The sequence below is a fragment of the Corvus moneduloides genome, chromosome 2 (assembly GCF_009650955.1).
Source record: "Corvus moneduloides isolate bCorMon1 chromosome 2, bCorMon1.pri, whole genome shotgun sequence".
Lineage (NCBI taxonomy): Eukaryota > Metazoa > Chordata > Aves > Passeriformes > Corvidae > Corvus > Corvus moneduloides.
In genome coordinates this window covers 95,994,715-96,015,445 of record NC_045477.1, presented here as the reverse complement: position 1 = coordinate 96,015,445, position 20,731 = coordinate 95,994,715, and the positions used below count along the sequence as shown (strand labels likewise).

At 40.0% G+C, this 20,731-nt stretch overlaps 1 long non-coding RNA gene across 1 annotated transcript in view; it reads left to right on the top strand.

Moving 5' to 3' along the window:
* Positions 1–18,732, top strand: part of LOC116440111 — a 55,593-nt gene extending 36,861 nt beyond the window's left edge. The window contains exon 2 of the long non-coding RNA XR_004238416.1: positions 18,476–18,732. This is a non-coding gene — a long non-coding RNA (uncharacterized LOC116440111). The remainder of the gene's footprint in view (positions 1–18,475) is intronic.
* Positions 18,733–20,731: the final 1,999 nt, after the last annotated feature.

The following is a 20,731-nucleotide window of genomic DNA, read 5'->3' as shown; positions in this document are numbered from 1 at the left end:
ACTATCCAAACCTGGCCTTTTCTCCCAGGCAACCAGCTACAGGACAAGAGGATGTAGACTTAAGCTGCACCAGGAGGGGTTTAGGTTGGACTTTAGGAAGAAGTTCTTCACAGAAAGGGTGATTAGACATTGGAATTGGCTGCCCAGAGAGGTGGTGCAGTCGCTGTCCCTGGAGGTGTTTAAGGAATGTCTGGATGTAGCACTCAGTGCCATGGTCTTGTTGGCATGGTGGTGTTCAGTCATAGGCTGGAGTCAATGATCTCAGAGATCCTTTCCAGCCTCACTGATTCTGTGATTCTGTCCCATCCTTGATCCTCTCCAATTCACTTTCTATCTCTCACACACTGCTAAAACAGCTCCTGACAAAACCTCTCATGAATAAGTCTTTTTAGCAAAGGCCAAACCAGCAACTTCTCTATTTGACTAATAAGTATCCCACTGTTCCTGAACCAGCTTGTCACTGGGAGGGGACATGAGTATTTTACAATTACCTGCAGCCCTTTCTCCTCTTATAGAGTCTGCCTCACCTGAGATAACTGTAGGTTGCCAGCTTAAATGGTAGGTCTACATGGCTCCGTTAATTCATTGCTGTCTGGCCTGTGGAAGTTTTGGGGAGAGTGTTTTAATGGGGAGCTGAGAAAGATCTTGTTACTTCATGAGAAGTGCACAGTCTTTGTCAAACACTTGGTCTTCATCAGGCTCTGGGTTTGTTTACTGCAATTTTACAGAAAGGAAGTAGTATATATTCCGTGAGAATATGGCCACAGGTAGTGCCTGGATGTTGGTTTGGTTTAGAAATCTGGAGAACAAAAACAAAATAGGTGAGCAAATCAGGGTGCCTAGGTGTTTGGAGAAGAGAGATTCAGGAGCAGTGATTTACTTCTGCATTGATTAACTGTATGTGAAAAGGCTTTCAAGAAGATAAAAATAGTGAATTGCCTGTCACTGTGTGTTTGGTATTTAAGTTGTTTTATTTTGATGTAAAGCAATGACAACATGGCTGGGCTAAGAGAAAGAGAACTGACTGTGACTAAGAAATAAAATCAGACCAAAGGCTGAAAATGCTAAACCAATGAGAATATGATTGTAAAAGATCAACATCTCTAGGAGGCACCTAATTTCTGGCCACAGTCTCCTGCAAGATGCTGTTTTTTCCACAGAGTTTAATTTGCAAATTATCTTTCTTTCTCTGCTAATGTCCTGCAGTGTAACCCCCAGCCCCATCAATAAAAGATGTGGTGATGAGTCACACATTCATTGCAGTCATTGCACCCGCAATAAAAATACAGTCTCTGACAGTTTACAAAATACAAATCATATCAGCATGCTGTTAAGGTTGAGGATACCAAGCAGTAATTTAGGGGAAAAAAGACATTAGATGGTGTAATAGTCTTGAAATTGAGTATTAGACACAGATAAAATTCAGATTTCGGTTTATAAATAAAAAACATCTGGGTGTGGTAAGCCTGGGAATGTTGGCTCTACCCTACTGCAACAGCAAGATGCAAATGCATTGAGTGTAAATGGAGGAGCCAATTAGGCTGTGTTCAGGGTGACTCCATTTAGGGCTGAAATGAACAGCTGGGTATTTATTCCACAGGTTTCCAAGAAGCAGGTTCTGTTTGGATCTGAAGCAAACTAATAATGACTTTTAATAAACCTTTCCCTTTTCCTACTTGTTACCTTTGACATGTAAAAGATTAAACCCTCATTTGTAAACTGATAGGCAAACAGCTCTGAGCAAACTTTGCCCATGGAAATCTTAAAGATGATTTATGCCATTTTTGCTTGTGTGTCATGCAGAAGAAAGAGACTGCTTTGCTATTTATTTTATTTATGCTGTTTAGTTTCTGAGAGGGAAATGAGAAAAAGCATTCATCAGAATTTCTTATTCAAGCTCTCTGCAGGCCTCAAAGTGTTTTGAGAGGAATCAATACACAAAACGAGATGCTTGTTTCAGTTTTGTATACTAAAAAGTTTTATATTTTTTCTGCCTGTAAAAATGCTGTTAGACTGGTCAAACCTTTCAAAATGCTAGGTATTGAAAAATAAAAGGAAGTGTTCTATAGGGAAATGAGTAGCTTGCATACTTGTTGTGGATACCTGTAAATGTATTTTATGGAAAAAAAGAGGGATGTATATATAGAAGAGACTGTCATTATTGTTAGGTTTCTTGAATTGGGACTGTTTTTTCTTCTGTGCACAGTTAGTATTCCTGTGAATGCTAAAATAGTGACAGAGATGTGTCATATTGCATGCATAGATATCAGCACCTGTGGACACAGGAACAGTGTTGCTTTTCATGTTTTGGATCCCCTATGGACACAGAAAAAGGCAGGGCAGGAGTGTACCTCCAGTGCAGAGGTACCATGGGTAGATCCTCATGAGCCTTAATCAGCTTCAGACTAAAACACCTACATTTAGGTACAGGCAAGCAGTTTTCCACATGAACCAAGGGCATGGTAGTCTAAGTGTGGTGAGATGCCCTAGTTATTCTGCTGGCCTCTGGTGGCTGCCCTGGAGGGGCGTGGGCCTCTGGCAGGTCCTGTGCCTGCTGTATTTGCCAGCCCTCCCAGGGAGATCTCAACAGCAAGGCTTTGTAACAGGCATGGTGTTCGGGCAGCTGAATTAAGCTCAAGGTCTCCACCTACTCAAAGAGTACCTGCTTCAAATCCTTGCTCATATGAATACATTTACGTGCAAATACTTATATTAGGTGCATCTTAAAATGAGCTCTACCCCTAGTCTGGCTCCAGGTGAGCTAACTTGGCCAAGCTCTTTGGGTAGCCAGTCACAGCAGCTGCTATATCTCACTTCACTGTGTTACAAACATGCTTGGAAACTTCTGTCTCCATTTTGTTCAGGACCACATGACTTTCTTCCTAATGCTAGGCAGCTCCCTCCTCTGCAAATATTTCCCCTGAATTCAGTAAAACTTGCAGGAGGAGACACCCCTCCAGGTTCAGAAAAGTTTGTTACCTGTTTCCTGGGAAGTACCAGCTGTGTGAGGGATTTTGGCTCATTGGAAAGAGCAGTAGATGCTTCAGACAGGTAAATATTTATTAAGCATTTCCACATATTCATGTTCTACCTACCCTGCTTTTGAATTAGGAGCCACTGTGAGCCCAGGCAGCCTGTGCCACTTGTTCCCGGCCAAGGGAGTGTAAATGGAGGAGCTGGTTTTGAGTTTATGCATGGGTTCAGATGAGTTTCATAAGCAAGCACAGGATGACCTTTTCAAGTAAAGCACTCATACCTGGTTTAAGGCTGAACAGAATTTGAGAACAGAATGACATAAAATTAATTGGTTTATTAGTTTGCTGAAAACCTATAATTTGATTCAAAGGTAACAGTTTGAAAGGCATTGGATTGCAACTTCATAAAATGTAGTTGTATTTAATATATTTAAATATACACACACACACATATATAAATCTAAATATGTATGTTAATAGCAAGAGGTAGTGCAGAAATAACATCAGCCCATTACAGAATGAGGATGGTCACCTAATAAACAGGGACATAGACAAGGCAGAGGTGTTCCATGCTTTCTTTGTCTCTGTCTTCCACACTGATGATGGGCTAAGGAGATCACAGGGCCCTGAGCTGGAGGACCATGGCTGTGGCAATGATAAACTCCCAGTCAGCCCTGAAGTTGTATGGGATCTGCTGCTCCAATTGGATCCCTAGGAGATTTCAATTTTCCTTTTTGGGTGTATATAAAGTGTCAAATTTCTGGTAATACAAAAATCTGAAGAATACTTTTTCTTACTAATGAGTGAACCTAAAGAATTTGTGGTTGAAGTAGCCTTGGAAATTCCAAATACTCATCACATAACATCAGGTGACCACTCATCTTTTCTCATTCATGGCTTTCAGTGTGGGGAAAGCACATACTGAACTTTCCCATCCACATTGAGACCCTGAGTCAAACCCCTTGCAGTATCCCCATGTTTGAATAGAAATGATGGCTCTGTACAGCATTTCCAAACTAAATGGCCAATAGCAGCAATGTTTTTGTTGTGCCATTTAGAAAGATTTCCTTGGCCAATTATATGAAACAATTACTATGAGAGAGATACTCTGTTTTTACAGATGTACTTCAGCTCTAGCTCCTACTGACAACTATACTGTGTCTCCAATGAAAGGCAGTGGTGGGATTTGGTAACTGTAATGGACAGGCAAACAGTGGCACTTACTGATAAATGCGCATTTGTTAGATGGTCTCTGTTTCATCCCATGTAGGTACATTGAAAGCCAAAGGTATTTCACTGGCATGCTGGGTTTTTTTTAAATTCTTCAGTAAAAGAATTTAACATATTGAAATTAGCTTTGTTGAACCATATTTATTGCTGTTGTGGGGATATTTTTGCCTAGCAAATATCCAAATCTTTTTTTGTGCATACATTGTGAAGCCATACTTGCTGTATTTTCATGTTCAGGAGATTGTGTTCTATTTGCTTAAATTCATTAGTGCTTTTTGGTAGCAAACTGTGTGGGAAATACAATTCAAATTGCTAGACAGAACCAAACATGCTGAAAGAGCTCATAAATTACCTGTTGTCATCCATCATCTTTTATCTTTTTGCTTAGATCAAAGGAAGAGGGTTGCAGATTGTCCCAGTCAGTGTGTTAGTATGCAGAAGGAAGGATTTATTGTTAGCCGTCTCTGTCAGGAGGTCACAAATTGGACTGGGAAGGTTGTCCTAGGGGAGCATTAGCTGCTGAGCTCCTAAAATGGTCATCAGCCCTCAGTTTGAATAGTGACCACCTCTGTGCAGAAGATGGGGATGCTGAATAACCCCACATGGAGGAGCCTGGCAAGCAGCCTGCTGAGCCAGTCTGTCCTCTGCCTGAGAAAAGTGCCTTTCTCCCCTGGGGACTCCTTGAGCAAAACTCATGAAAGCTGTGCTCATTTTCAGTCTAAGTACAGTGGGGGATCATGGTTGTATAATGCCACCAGAAGAAGTATCTTTCCTCCTCCCTAGCAATAAGCTCAGTGTTCAGGGCAGTCATCTGTGATGTGATAGACAGAATTTCAGTCCCCTCTCCTGTCTGATGAGAATTCAAAACCACATCTTCCATTTTTAAGGAAAGTCCCCGCATAGCCCATTGGCTGTACCAGTTCTGCCATGAAAAACATTTTGTACCTCTTGTATAAATACTATTCATTATAATACCAAGATGTGCCGAAACAAGCCTCAGAGGAGGGTGAGTGCTCTGTTTAGCATAATGCTTGTTTCTTTTCTCTGTGCTGGTTTTTCCAATGGGAAGTGGTAAAATTGTCTGTCTTCTGAAATGGCTTCTATGTTAGCGATGCGCAAGGAATGAGGAATGAAAGTTTGAACCTGCTTAAGTCATTGAATAAATGATTGTATTTATTTTTCTATATCCTAGATGAATGCTTTTGTTACTAATATTGAAAGGAATTTGTGTCTGCACTGGGTGTCATGAAACTCGTGGTTTTGATGTATTCCTTTTAGCTCAAACCCATCAGAGATGGAGAAGAACCTGAACATAGGAAATGCCCTGACGGATGTGATAGGAGTCATGAGGCCCAGGGCTTGCCTGGGAGCTTGGTCTCTTATATTTCCATCTCCCCAGGCTCCCGGCTGTCCAGAGTGGCCTGTGTTAGGGATGTTAGAGAGTACCCCTGCTCTCAGGGTCCATTTTTGGATCTCATTTCTTTCAAACACACAATACTGTCTGGCCTCACCACCCCCTGTGGCAGACCCTTGCAGAAATCTTCTACCAAGCAAGTGACATGGCTTTCTTGAATTCAGTCTGGGCTACACGCTGCTTCAATGGAGCTCTGCCTGGCTGTGACAAGATGCTGCCTGTGAGCCTGTGTGGACAGACAGGCATTGGGGTCCTGGGGGCACTGATTTCAGCAGGTAAAGCACAGACAGACTCACTGTGATGTGATGTGATAGCAGCTGTGGGTTGGTGGCTGGGTTGCAACTTGTCTTCTTGAAATCTGATTTCCAAATCAGGTCTGGATCTCTCTGAGTTTCTTCTCCCTGCTCTCTTTCCTCTCTCAAAGAGTGATGTCATGTTTCCAACTCTTCTTTCAGCAAAGGGACAATTACAGACTCCAAACACAGCTGATGAATAAATGTGTGGGTTTTTCTAGCATGGACTGTCTTGTGAGGGAGAGAGGAGAAGTATCTGTAATCAACATATCACGAATTAGACTTTGCTCCCCAGTCAGCCTCATGTGTCTGTCTCATACTGCTCCATGTGCTTATGGGCAGCAGGAAACAGGAGGGAGAATGTAAACAAAACATCTGATTAACTCACTCTTCCTTTCTTTCTGACTGTAACAGAATCAGCATGCAAATGCCACCCCATGTTTTTATTTTTTTGCATTGACAGTGTAGCTACACAAAAAATATTATGGTCTTCTGCTGCCAAATGCAACTGAATGAATTATTCTGAAGCACTCTGAAGCCTGTCTTTGTCACAGTCTCCTATTTCAGTCCCTGTCATGCACTGTGCCTATCATTCATTATAGTTGATGGGTTGAGGGCAGAAAGGTGTCTCTCGCCTTGTTCTCTGGAGAGCTTAGTCTTGTCTGTCTCACCTTCAATCACTGCTAATAGCTCTGCTGGAACAAATTCAGGAAGGGGCTGTGAGAAGATGATGAAAATATTTCACAGGGCAGTTTATATTTTAATAGCTAGTTTAAAAAATGAATTTGCTGGAGCAGACCAAACTGAAGATTGCTTTAGGGAGATTTTTCTTACAAGCATTTTAATTAATTTTTTAATTGTTATTAATCTTTAAGCCCTTCACATTCTTGTTACATTTTTCCTGTGAATTGCCATGAAGGATTGGGTTGTACTTTGATTGACCAATGACCATTTATCTTATGAATTCATTAGGACGAGTTACTGTTCAGCAAACATTGTGTTGGAGGAGAGAACAAAACAGCACTGCAGCTTTAGGATTGTGTTTTTGTAGGATGCTTTTACGAATTTTCAATTGCTGCCTCTACCTTGCTTTTTAAGCACATTGTGTCTGTGTTTGTGCCAGTTCTCCTGTCACTGTTCTGATGTCCTGCAAAGGTCATAGTGGAGGAGTGTGACAGAGCTCACCATTTTGGCAGGAGCTCTGTGGCACACAAGTGAGGGTGGAATTGGTGGACTCTTCTTAAGGTTTTTAGATTGTGTTTACTATTGTTTTCTTGCAGGACTTTCTGACCTCTCTGTTCCACTAGAATATCTATCTGAAAAGACAGAACTAAAATTCTACTCCAAGAATTTAAGAAATACCATAGTATGTAAATATTCCTAATTATTTCTGTGAGTATTTTTCAAACAACTGTAGTTAATTGCATGAGGTAAGAGATATATTTAGGTATTCTTAGGAAAGGTTTATGTTTCAGTCAGCTGTACAAATAAGTATCAAGTGATCAAGTATCAATAAAAGGAGACACCTCTTGACATCAGTAGTTTGAATTACTATTTGCTTTTATGTTGCTCTCATTTCTGTTAGCATGCTGGATACAAGCTTTCGGATAACAAGAAGGGGTTATAACCCATTGCTGGAACAAAGGCAGACATCTCTGTTGATATTAGTATAACCTGTGATTTAATTTGATTTTGCATCTATATCCCATAATTTTTTCACAAATAGTAAATTGTGATTGTGCAAAAACTGGATCAGAAGGATGGTATTAAAACCCTGGAGTGAGACTGAGAAACAGGCTCCATACCTGGCTCTACTGCAGGCTGTCTTCGGCAAGGTGGGCAAATCATCCTGCATGGCTCTTGCAAGATATGTCCTCTAGAATAGATGTCCTTTGGGACACCAAACACACTGAAGACTCATTCCTCCTGTCCCTCTCTGTTCATAGTCTCAACCCGAGATGCCTATGGCTCAGTATCATTGTCTTCTCAATATCAGGAGGCACAATGAAAATAAAATATGAATCTGTGAATTATTTCCAGAGTGGTATGAAGAAATTAAATCTGATTTGAAGAAACTAAAGGTACTAAAGGTGATTTTTCAGATGACATCAGTGACTAAAGTAACACTCTCATTATTTGCTATGATTTTTTACAACCTAATTGCTCTGACACAAAATAAACACTGTATGATGAAGGCTTTTAAAATTCACTGATTGAAGTGCTACCTTTTCACACTTTATTATTTTCCCCTGAGATTACAAGATTAGGATTTGTTTGAGAAGAAAATAGGGCATTTTGGTGCTAGACTTGATGAAATCATTGTCTGCAACTGTCAAGACAAAAATGACTTGAAGACAGATCATCTTGTTATATGAGACTTGCTTCAGCAGTCTGGAGCATACAACCAATTTAGTTATGTCAAGGCATTAAACCACCTTTTCAGTCAAGACCAGGTATGAAGTAGTAAATTAAGTTTGTTTTACCAGATTTTAATGATGACTATTTTTAATTAGTTGCAGGAACATGCAGTCAAGTAATTACGTTAAACGTTGTAGTTGAGGAGTTCAGAGATTAAAATATTAATTTCATGACTAATGGAAGTGCTAACTGAACCTTTGTCCCCTATGTCACTAATTTTCAAGGGTCTATGAATGTTGCAGTCCTTTTGCTGGCCTGTCTCTGTCAGCTGTGCTGCAGGGACACACCCAGTGAGCTCTGGCTGCCCGTGGGCTTTTGGGTCCTGGAGCTGCAGCAGCCCAAAGCAATGCCCTGACACACAAACGGTGTGGGCAGGGGCTCCTCAGCAGCCTCTCTGCAGCCCTGGTGCTGTGCTGTGCTGTGCTGCTTGCTGGTGCAGATGGAGCAGAGCTCCTGCCACATGTGACGGGTGGCTTGGCTTGCTACAAGTGAGGCAGGTTACTGTGGTTTCACCCTCATGTGGTGTACACTGTCCTGGTGCCGTTTTTTATGCTTCCTTTGGGGTACTCACAAATGAAGGTAAAAAGGAAGGATGCAGAATGAAATCTCCCTGTCTTATATGAAACTCAAGAACCCCAGTGTAAAGACTGGATTATTAAAAAATATGCAGATTAATTATCCTCCTTTTTGGGCCTTTTGGATAGTAGAAAATATAGCAAAATTATTTGGGAATTTATTTTTATTTTGACTTCAAAAAATGCCAATCTCTGAATAGCTCTTAAGTCTTAAAGAAACCATGAAATTATGAGACAGATCTTCTAAATAATTGCTGTTTAACACAGTGTAAAATACAATTCTTTCCTTACTTATGTTGTCTGAGTAAAACCCCATCTCTGTTACATCCAGCTGACACAGAAAACAAGGCTACTCTTTGATTAGCACAGTAAAATGTGGATTCTGCCTGTATGAGTAATGGAAGGGGTGCCTGACTCTATGTTTATCTAGACTTAGCAGTCATTAAATTGTTTTATTTTGTCATGTGAACTTATCTAAGAGAATTTCATTCACAGTGAGATAGGCAGAGGTTACAATCTCTGGAAAGCACCAGACCATCACTTCTAGCATCTTCCACCCCACACCCCACATTTCTAATCTCACTAATGGTATTGTGACCATTCCAGCTCTTGTGGAGCTCACAGCTGGAAGACTGCAGAAATTAATATTTCAGGTATGGGCAATGCTCCTTCTATTCTGATTCCATTGGAAGGGACTCAAAATGAGTTATTCTTTTCCTTTTCCATTAAGCATTCCTCTGCTTAGTAGCATAAATGTAATTAAGATTGTCGGCCTCATGACTCTTTTTAATGGAATTAGATCTCGTGACTCACTCGGGCATTATCTGAAGAACGTCTCCCTATACAAAATGACTCAATCACTGAGATTGCTGTCTGGCAGCATGCCAAGATATTAGGACCCAAAGAGCTAGCACTTAATCTGATTCAGGGACATCTTTAATATTTTTCGAACATACATGCAAGCGTATTCCAAATATCTTTCCCTCCAAAAAAGAAGTTAAGAATTTATTTCAGGCACAGTCTTTACTCTGAGATGTCTTACAACATTATCGATCCTTTTAAAGTAATTGAATTTAATTCTGAAACATTTAGCAAAATTTCAGATGAAAAAATAGCGCATATAAATCAGGACAAAGTTCAGGGCCATGAGGAGGTCACCGAGCACTGAAGGCTGCGACTACTGGCACTTTCATTTGTTTAGCCATTTTTCCTTTTTTTACTCTCTTGATCTCAAGATTGAATAAAAGAATTGGGTCAGACGAAATATCCCATTATTAAATTGCCACCATTATATTTATTCAAAAATGATCAGGAAAATGTGATGGGGAGCAGCATACTTTCTTGGTCAATGTCAAGTTGAACCTGAGTCAGCGGTGCCCTGGCAGCCAGGAGGGCCAAGCGTGTCCTGGGGGGCATCAGGCACAGCATCGCCAGCCGGGCAAGGGAGGGGATTGTCCTGCTCTGCTCTGCACTGGGGCGGCCTCACCTCGAGTGCTGGGGGCAGCTTTGGGTGCCACAATACAAAAAAGATATTGAACTGTTAGAGTGTGACCAAAGGAGGGAATAAAGATGGTGAAGGGCCTTGAGGAGAAGCCATATGAGGACCAGCTGAGGTCACTTGGTCTGTTCAGCCTGGAGAAGAGAAGACTGAGGGGAGACCTCACCGCAGTCTTCAATATCCTCATGAGGGAAAGTGCAGGGGAAAGACACTGATATCTTCTCTGTGGTGACCATTAATGGGACCCAAGGAAAAGGCATGAAGCTGAGTCAGGGGAGGTTTAGGTTGGATATTAGGAAAAATTTCTTCACCAGACAGTGTTTGGGCACTGGAACAGGCTCCCCAGGGAAGTAGTCACAGCACCAGCCTGACAAGAGTTCAAGAAGCATTTGAACAATGCTCCCAGACAAATGGTGTGACTTCTGGCCCTGCCCAGGAGTTGGACTCAAGGATCATTGGGGGTCCCTTCCAACTCAGAATATTCTAGGATTCTATGATTCTTGTAGTATCTCTTTCACATTCTGAGCATAGGTAGTAGTGGGACTTCTTGGTCTGAAGGGTGTTTGTATTTAAAATCTCGCTGTGGATTAATCTTCCCTGAACTGGTTCAACCATTATTGCTCCCACTTTAATCTTCTTTGGCACTCAAAATACATTTATGTACTGTGCCAAACTCTAACCTGTTTAAATCTTGTCTTCCAGTGAAATGAGAAGAAATATGCTATAACCATATTCTTAAAATCAGTCATTTATATCTGAGACAATACTTGCATGACAAAAGGCCTAATTTTCAAGCATGATGATTTGTTACCAAAAGCCAATTGAGTAAAGAGGAAGTGCAGGTTCTATCTGTACCTCTGCAGAGGTGTTGGATACGACTTTATCCAGTTGCTGGTATCTGGACTTAGATATGCTGGTCAAGATTTTAGTGTGTTCTTCTTATTCGAATTATTGCCCCAATTTATTGTTTCTCTGTTCGTTGCCAGAATGATATTTTCTCCTTGTAAAAGGAAGAGGGAATAATTATTAAATTAACACGATGAATCATTATCAAAATAGTTTCTATCAAGTATAATATTTCTCATGCTGATAAACAGTGAGCAATGTCATTCTTTATATTTGTTCTAGCCTGACAGAGGCCAACTCATCATTTATGGTAAGCTGCTAGATGCCATATGGTGTTAATGTCAGAATGGGCTACTTTCAGTCATCTAAAATGAAGTTGTGTGACACCACACAGAACTTTGTGAAACCTCAGTGGATATACAGGAATCTAATAATACCTATTCAGTGATTGTGCAAGATCCTTTTAATTGCTGAAAGAGTTTTCCCACATGCTGGTGCTGAACCTATACCACCGTCTAAAAAGATATTAAAACATTGACAAAACTTTCTGGAAGAGAAGTTTTTCTGAGGGTTTAATGTAAGCAGTAACTGCATGCATACAACTATAATATGTCAGTTCAAAAACCCACTGTCTGCTGCCTATTACATCTCTACTAGGATGTGTGATTGCTGCTCCAACAGACACTCACCTACAGATCCACCTGAAACATGACACTCTGCCAACCACTGTAAGTGTTAAGCCTATGCTTATCCACTGCTGAGATAGAATTGACATGGCAAGTTGTTTTGTACTTCAAGTAAATGCCAACAGATTTAAAAATAGTAATAATTTTTTAATTCTGTCTTAGCAATAAGGTCTGATCTGTTGTTCAAGTCAGTGAGTGAAAAATCTGTCCTTTCTGAAATAGACAGGCACTTTCCCATGGACCTCAGTGGGGCCAGGCTACAATATGTGGCTTGTAGAATTAGTTGCTTGTAGATAAGGCCCATAATATTTAAAATGCTTCAGAAAAAAATGGTGGCATTGTTATTTCTGATTTATAAAGCAGAAGATTAGAGCCACCAAGGTGAAAGACTGATAATTCCCACACTCTTAGCCATGAGCTTTTCTGGCTCTGTAGGTGGAGAATCATGGGCATGGTTGTTCAAAACAATGTGTGAAGCAATACACAAGTATAAAATATTTGGAAACTTCACTGCTTGGCCCCAAAAATGCAAGAGACAGTTATCTAACACAGGGTCATTTGTTTCTTTACTTCATGACTTTACAAAATGCTTTGGATACCTGTGGATAAACAGTCTAATTAGTGAAAACTTTTGATTGCTTTGAATGCTCCAGCCATCTGAACACACTGAGTGAGTGGTTAAATGATTACTGATGCATTTATCCACAAATGCCTTTGCCCACAAGCTATGGTTAATTTAGTTTTCACCCCCTATTTTGACTTAAATCCTTTCTTTGCAGTGCTCATAATAACTGTTAATATGAATGCTTCTTAATTTTCTGAACCAGTGGGGTTGTCATAAGGAAAGCAGAATCTTGGTTAAGCAAAAGGCAGCTGTGCATGTGGTAAGGGATCTTTCCATACACTTTTTGACAATTTTTTCTATATTGTTCCTTACCAAAGGGGTGGAAGACGTGAAAGGTCCAAGTCCTACTATTGGAATGCTGGACCCCCAAGTTAAGATTCTTCTCTTGGGCCAGTCTTGGTGTAGCAAAGCTTTCTATGAACTGTGCTGAGGGATAGTGCTGAGTGCTCCATCTGTCCTCCTTTACTCTCTGCTGCCAGTAAAGCAATACAAAAGAAATATTGTGTGCTTTCAGGTAAGTGGAAGAGATATATTAGGGAAAAAAAAGAAACAAAGAAAGAAAAAAAACGGAAATTTATCTTTCAATTATGAGGACTTTTTAGAGATATGGAAGAGAAAATAAATTTCCCTCACTGTAATGTCCTCTCACAGTCAAATTTTTGCCTTCCTGAAATATCTATGAATATTACTTTCTTTTTTCTTTTTCTTCTTCTTCTTCTGTGCAGCATGTAGTCTTCACTTGGAGAAATTAGTCTGGTGTATCTTCAAAAGCTGAGCTTATCTGAACAACGTCCATCAATCTGACAGATACACTGCTTTATTAAATTACTTAAAGACACTGGAAAAGCCCATAACTATGAATCTTAATCTTAAGGATCTCAATTCTAACTTGTACAATGTCTTCCACTAGATTAGCACAGGGAAAAGATAAAATGAAAAGCTGACACTGTGTACAACTAGACAGTGCACAGCAAAGCCCAAAATCAATAAAAGCAGCAGAAAGTCTGCTGCTCTCCTTTAGACATTTACTCGTGGAGTGAAGGCATTTTTATCATCAAATTACCTGGATTACAGAACAGACTTTATTTTATATGGGATTTTCCCTTTCAAAGAGGAATAATTTTATTGTGGAAACTGTGGTTTTCTTCTTCTTCTTAGCAGAAAAAAGACACAGCACATTTGTAAATATAATAATAAATTCTTGTGATGCATTTTGAACCTTCCTAAGAGAAATTCCATGGATGGAGAAAGGGAATACATGGTTTTCAGGTACTGGTGAGCCAGAAAACAACTCCTCCCATGTAGGAATTTCAAGACCTCTTTGTCATTAGGGCATTCAAAAATGGTATTCTGTGTAGTGACTGAAAGCTTGAAATGTCATTGTATTATTTTTTTCCTTATATCCAGTTAGGTCTTCCTCTGCTTCAATTTGTGATTACTGTCATTTGTTCTCCTACATTCCCTCATTAATGAGCCTCACTCTGTCTCTCATCTTCTCTTAACTATAGGAAAATTGCTATTAGGTTCCCCCCAGGACTTCTTTTCTCCAGACAAGAAAGTCACAAGGATGTATTTGAGACATAATACACATTTGTGACTCAAGTCCAACACCAAATTGTTTGTTTTATTGCCATGCTTATAAAAAGACATCAGTGAAAATTAAGTGTCATTTTATGAAATAAAGTGCCAGCATGGAACATGGAAAGTCAAAGCAGCATTAATGCATTTAAAAAAACCCCTGAAAACTCCACTTCTTTATGTAAATATGTTCTGGGCAACAACTTGATAAGCAATGGTAAACTGAGGCTTAAATGCACCTTAAAACTACCTAGTCTTTAGTAAAAATTATGGCTTTTTAAAGTAACAGTAATCTTATTCTTTCCACATCTGCACACAGAACTCCAGCCTAAACCAGAAATCAAACATTACTAAATTTATATTCCCTTGAAGAGGGAATTTGCTTTTTCAGTGACGGCCTTTGCAAGGAAGGCACTTTAATAGTGACTGTCCCTGCTGTGGCAGTTAGTGTGTGCAGGACATGTCCAGGCTCATCAGCTGGTGTTCCTTTGTACTCTATTTAGATGTACAGCTTTTTCTTTATCTTTTCACTACCCAAGGAAACTCTGACTCCTGTAAATGGAAAGAAACAAACTTCTTCTGTAGAGAAGACTCCTTTCCAAACTAGGTGTGTGTTTGTTTTCCTTGGGGCAGAGTTAATTTTCTTCATAGTAGGTACAAAGGGGCTGTGTTTTAGATTCCTGCTGGAAACAGTGTTGATAGCAGAAAGCATGTTTTAGCTATGGCTGAGCAGGGTTTCACAATGTCAAGGCCTTTTCTGCCTCTCACCCCACCAGTGCAGGGGCTGGGGGTGCACAAGGAGTTGGAAGGAGACACAGGAAGGGAGCTGGCCCCAAGTGACCAGAGGGACATTCCATACCATATGATGTTGTGCTCAGCATATAAAGCTGTGGGAAGAAGAAGGAAGGGTAGAACATTTGGAATAATGGTGTTTGCTTCCCAAGTCACTGTTGCATGTGATGGAGCCAGGCTTTCCTGGAGATGGCTGAACACCTGCCTGCTCATGGGAAGTGGTGGTTAAATTCCTTGTTCTGCTTTGCTGACATGTGCAGCTTTTGCTTTCCCTGTTCTCAACTCATGTTGTATCTCAACTCATGATTTTTCCCTCTTTTACCTTCTGATTCTTTCACACAACCCACTGTGGGGCTGGGGGCTGACCTGCTGTCTGGGCTTAAACAGCAAATAACAAAAGTGTGGTAAGCCACCATTGCCTTGTGCCTCTCTTGTTAATTAAAGCATAAGGAGCTCAGGACAACTCACGTAGATGTACATAGTTAAGGTTTAGATGAAATAAATCATCTATCTTATATTTAAGAAGAAACAGGCAGATGTTTACCTTATGCAGTTCTAGTTCAAATCTACAGGCTTAATTTTTACAACTCCTATGGAGGAAAAGAGATTGGGCCTTCCAAAGAAAGTACCAGATGGAATGCTTAGGACAATAAGGGTTACAGCATGTGCATGTAACTTCTATGTTCCTCACCTGATTCCTCATTAAATGTCCAGACCAGAAGAGTGTTGACACTGTATGGATATCCTTCTGTAGAACAAGATAATTCTTCTAAGTTATGTTCCACAATAGATGGAGTAATTCAACTCTTTACTACTGTGAAAGATTTAATGGCTTCTTATATACTGTCTCCTACTAGCAGGAAAAAGAGGTTTTATCTCATTTTCTTATCAGGACATTGCATCTTTCATTAGTTTTGGTGAGGAGCTGCATTAGTTCAGGAACAAAATGCTTTTGTGATGAAAAATAGGCATCTGGGTTTTAGGTGGAGTAGTAGAAAAAATTGGGTTGGTAGGCACTTGTGGAAGTCAGTTAGTCCAACCTCTTGCTGAGCACTGCTCACCTCAGAAAAGCCTGAGGAGATGTCTTTAAGAAGAGATGAATCCTGAGCTTCTGCTTTTTTCCGCTGGCTATGAGAGGAGAGCAGCTCAGATATTGATATTGATGCTGGTGGTACTGAGGTGCAGGGTAGAAAACTGGAACAGTTTCTTAGCCCCTGCTAGAGAGAGCATTTCATTTTTATCATATCAGGCTCTTGTGGAATTAGGTCACGCTGTCCATAATGCTGTCTTCAGATTACTTGAAAAGTCCCTTGTCACTTGTTTAGCCAGGATGTGAAGCATAAGAAGTAAGTTCAATTGCTTGTGTTGAATATGTTGTGTATGTATAGCCTGGTGTGGATGGTGCCTTGAAAGCATACAGCATATCAGCAGCTGGTTGGAAAGTAATACAAACTGCTTAGGCTGAACTTAAAAGCTGTGTGCTAAATGGGTCTATAGTTATTAGTGGTATGACAATTCCTATGTTTGCACCATGAGAAATAAAGAAACTTAGCAGGTTCAAGTTACCTTGTACTGAATTGCCTCTTTGTAAAAAAATTCCCAGCCACCTGTGTGTTTTCTGCCCCTATACACTTACATGTATATTAATATTGTTTGGTGAAAGGCTTCCATAGATACGCAGGCATTATGCTTTTGGTACTAATTTTTTTCTAATTTGCAAGTCAGTATGAATTTCCTTTCTCCATTTTTGACATGAAGACAGTGACTCAAAGTCACATGCAGGTTCAGAAGATGAGCCATGTACTTGGATACTCTTGTAGTGCAGAAGCTGTTTTGGAACTTGTTTTTTGGTAAATTGCATTAGAGAATAAGCTTTATTTATTTGATTACATTGCCATTGTAGGGCAATTTAGAGTATTAAACTGAGGCTGCACAGAAATGTGAGAAGTCTATTTAGGGCTCTCAAAGTTTGATTCTTTTGATAAGAGAGTATCTTGTGCCAAATGAACATTGGAGTTGCCTTCTGATTACTTTCAAATGTACTCTGTAATTTCATTATGTCGACCTTGAATGCAGAGTTGTATCAGTTCCTTACAGGCTGAGTCATCTCTGCTACACTCTGCTGCTCCATAAAGGGTCAAATCTCCACTTCTTATTTATCCCCTACACAGAATTCTCATGGGCATCTAAACCACATATGGTTTTGAGACACAAGACTTTTTGGGCAATACCTTTATGAAGTATTCAATGGCCAAATTAAAAGATGCAATGTCTTTAAGTTCATTGTTGTGTATTGACCTCTGCATACAGCCTGGAGGGCAATGCTATTTCGGAAGACTCCCTTTCCATTTCCCAGAGTGAGAAGAGGGTACAGATGATGTTTCAGGCAGTCTGCAATACTCTTGTCTGGCTGCAAAGTATATGACCTTGCTGGTGCACTGAGCACAATGACTGTAGAACGTTTCTGAGCACAAGATAAGGCATTTAAGCATTTCTCTTATGTCTGTGAGCCATGACTTAATCGTGAGTCATACCTTGTAGTTTTGTATAGACTGAAGAAAGGTGCTGTTGTGCCTGCAATTTATAAATAAATCTCCAGTTTGCATCTAAATTATGCAGTAATGTACTATAAAGTTTGAGCAAAAGTAACTTTCTTCCTGCCTTTTTTTTTTCTCAATTAAATTGGAAACATACTGTAAGAAATGTTTAGACATTAAATAGAAATAGAAGGGGAAGAGTGGCTCCAGAGTTGTAATCCATTACCTGTATATGAATCAATCTGAAGTAATTATATAGCACATCTTAGACAAAGAGGATGTAACAGGCAGATGACCATCTATCATCTTTATGCTGCAAGGGAAGGGTCACAGTCTAAAAAGGATATCTCTTTGAGAAGATTTGATAAGTCAGTCACAGCACTGACCACTTCATCTGCTTGACTATGGCTAGAGCTGGGGTCATCACCCTCTTTTCCACCTACATGGGAGTTTAACTGAGACTTAACACTTCCTGCACCTTGTTACTAGTACCAAAGGATGTCACACACAGGGAACCTGTGAGACCATGTGATGTCCAGAGCTCTCACAGTGCCCCTAGAGCAGTCAGTGACTTCTTCAGGGGTTTCCACCTTTCGGTAGGAATGGAGTGATAGTCAGTGCTTGAACACTCAAATCAATGCCACTGTCTCTCTTTGTACCCAGCAGTCTATACCTGCTCGTATGATGATCTGCCCCAGTTCCTTAGGAAGGGCCAGGGTTACCTCCTTTGCCGTGGAAGCCAGAGGGTTGATACTTGCTTGCAAAGAGCTGCCTTAGTGGTATGTTATTATGAGGCAGCTCATCTCTGCTGGAGCTTGTGTTTGTTGCTGCTTTACTTGATAGTTTTTTGAGCTTGGATGAGACAAATCACACTGGGGAGTGGCTATCAGTTTGCATTAGGAAAAAAGTAAACAATGTACTTGGCTTTTCTAATTGTTCTAGACAGTTTTTTTTTAAAGACTGTGCTGTTTTTAATATGCCACCCTCTGGTCATTTTTCTGCTTTCAGAGAGAAAATTTCAGAGAAAGAATCTCATCCATCTTGTCCTGAATCTGCCAGAATGCTGCAGACAGCTATGCTACCTGATGTTTACAGGAGAAGATTGAACCATTGATTTTTCACATGAAACTCCCCATTGCCCTGAACAAATTCTAGTGAGGTACAGCTGATGGCATAACTGCTGCCCTTACAGATGAACAGGACCTGGTTCATCCGCTATTCTGTTTTGTTTTACAATCTCCGATTAAAGCATTTCTCTGTTAGTATGCATTTCGTTCTTTAACTTGCTTTCAAACTGTTTGTAGTAAAACAGTTGACAGAAGAGTGTCTCAACTATATATTATGCAACAAATGTGTTACTGCTATTCTCATCTATGACAGAATAATAAATGAAAAAATTACTTAATGAATTTTTTTTTCTGTGCCAGTTCAAACCTCTGACACTTGCAATTTCTATAATGCCTTTGAGAAAGAAACCCAGACTGGAAACTGAGTTGCTTCAGAGTGAGATTGTAAACAGCTACTCCCACATGTCTGTGCAAAAATGGTTCTTAATCACTGGTGATTTCTCAAAGTTGAGCAAGGGACATGAGGTTGGCTGACTGAATCCTATGCTTGATATACAAATGGAGTTCCCACCATTCCCACTCTGATTTGTAAAAAAACATTATCTCCAGGAGAGATGGAGGAATGTGTGCCAAGGGTGAAGCTATGTGCTTTATGTTTAGAACAGATAGTGATCCTAGCAACTCAACTGTACTCCAGATGATAAATTATATCTCCTGCTCTGTAGGGCAATGAGTAGATTTAACCATCTTTCTCACACACAACGTGGCAATTCTCTAGCACTTCTGGGCACACGTGTGAGAGCAACATAAGGCCACTGAGGACCAGAGCTATCATGTATTACAGAGAGAAGCCTGTGTAAAGTAACAAGCATAAAAATATGCAAACCCAATTCCCACTTTTCACTCCAAACACAAATCTATAATAAATGCCAGGAGAGCAGAAATATAAGACAATGTAAATTAATGGTTTACTTTAAATATAGAATTTCAAAATAGAGAGCTACCAACCATGATTGAAACATTCTCTTGGAAAAGAGAAAGCTTGCAATGTGTTTTTGCTTTCCCAGCAGCTTCTAACAGGAACAGGTAGTACTTTGAGACCGCATTCAACTAGAAAGAGATTGAACTCTGCCCCCTTAAGGTTTTGCTGCAGATATTCCAAATTTTGCACCCACAAAATGATAGATGCCCTCAATTATGGTCAGGGAATGTTTTCTTAGTAATCTGTAAATGGTTTTATTACTATGTGTGCTACTGGGAGTCTTTTTCACTGTTTGATCATAATTATTTCCTTCTGTTTGCCAGTATTCTAGTAACTTTTGCATTCTGTATTCATTCTAACTTCCCTGCCACTCACTGCAAGGATTCATTTCACTATTTTATTTACTTAAAACATTTCTATAACTTCACTTATTTTTCCTCAGGTCATTTGCGAATATTGATACAAAACTCAGATGGGGAAAAGAAAGTGTTTTGAATACTTTCAGCTCAGGGAAGGGGAATAAAATACATAACCATGCTGGCTTTTGATTGACTAGCTGATTTCTTTCCATGTGAGTAGTAGCGTACTGTGATTCTGCTGTGTAGTGTAGAGTATATTCTCCTAGCAGAATATAGTCCTAAGGTCTCATGAATTATCCCTTAGTGGCACTGAACATCTGAGGTTTCTTTTGATCCCCCTATTTCTCTTTTTGCAAGCCCATGAGAGAAGCAGCTTGCTTGTTTTATAAGCTTGGAGTCTGATTTTTCCCTTCAGGCATGAATCATGTGTTTCTGCATCAGCATCCCTGAATCATTGCCATGTTTTTGTTTTACTTTCAGGGTAACCTCATAGAGGCTGGCTTGCCCCATGGAGAAATGTGGAGGGTGGAAGACTGAAAAATGATTTTTTCAAGGGCTTATCACTTTTAGACTTTCAATGGTCAGCATGGTTAGCTGTGTGTCTGGGACAGTGGCAATTGCCTGTTGCTTCCAGGGCTGATGTGTTTGATCTAATCAACTGCTTTTCAAGCTTTCTGTGTACTAGCTGAACACAACAATAAAAATGACAAAGGCAGATTAGCTGCCTTTGAATTTGCCTGTATATATTTCCTGCTTTAAATTTTTGAAAGTCTCAGGACCTCTGTCTGGGACCAGAGATATCAAAATTGTCCTGCTTAAACAATCAACTTTGAAATTTATTACATGCTTTATAAAT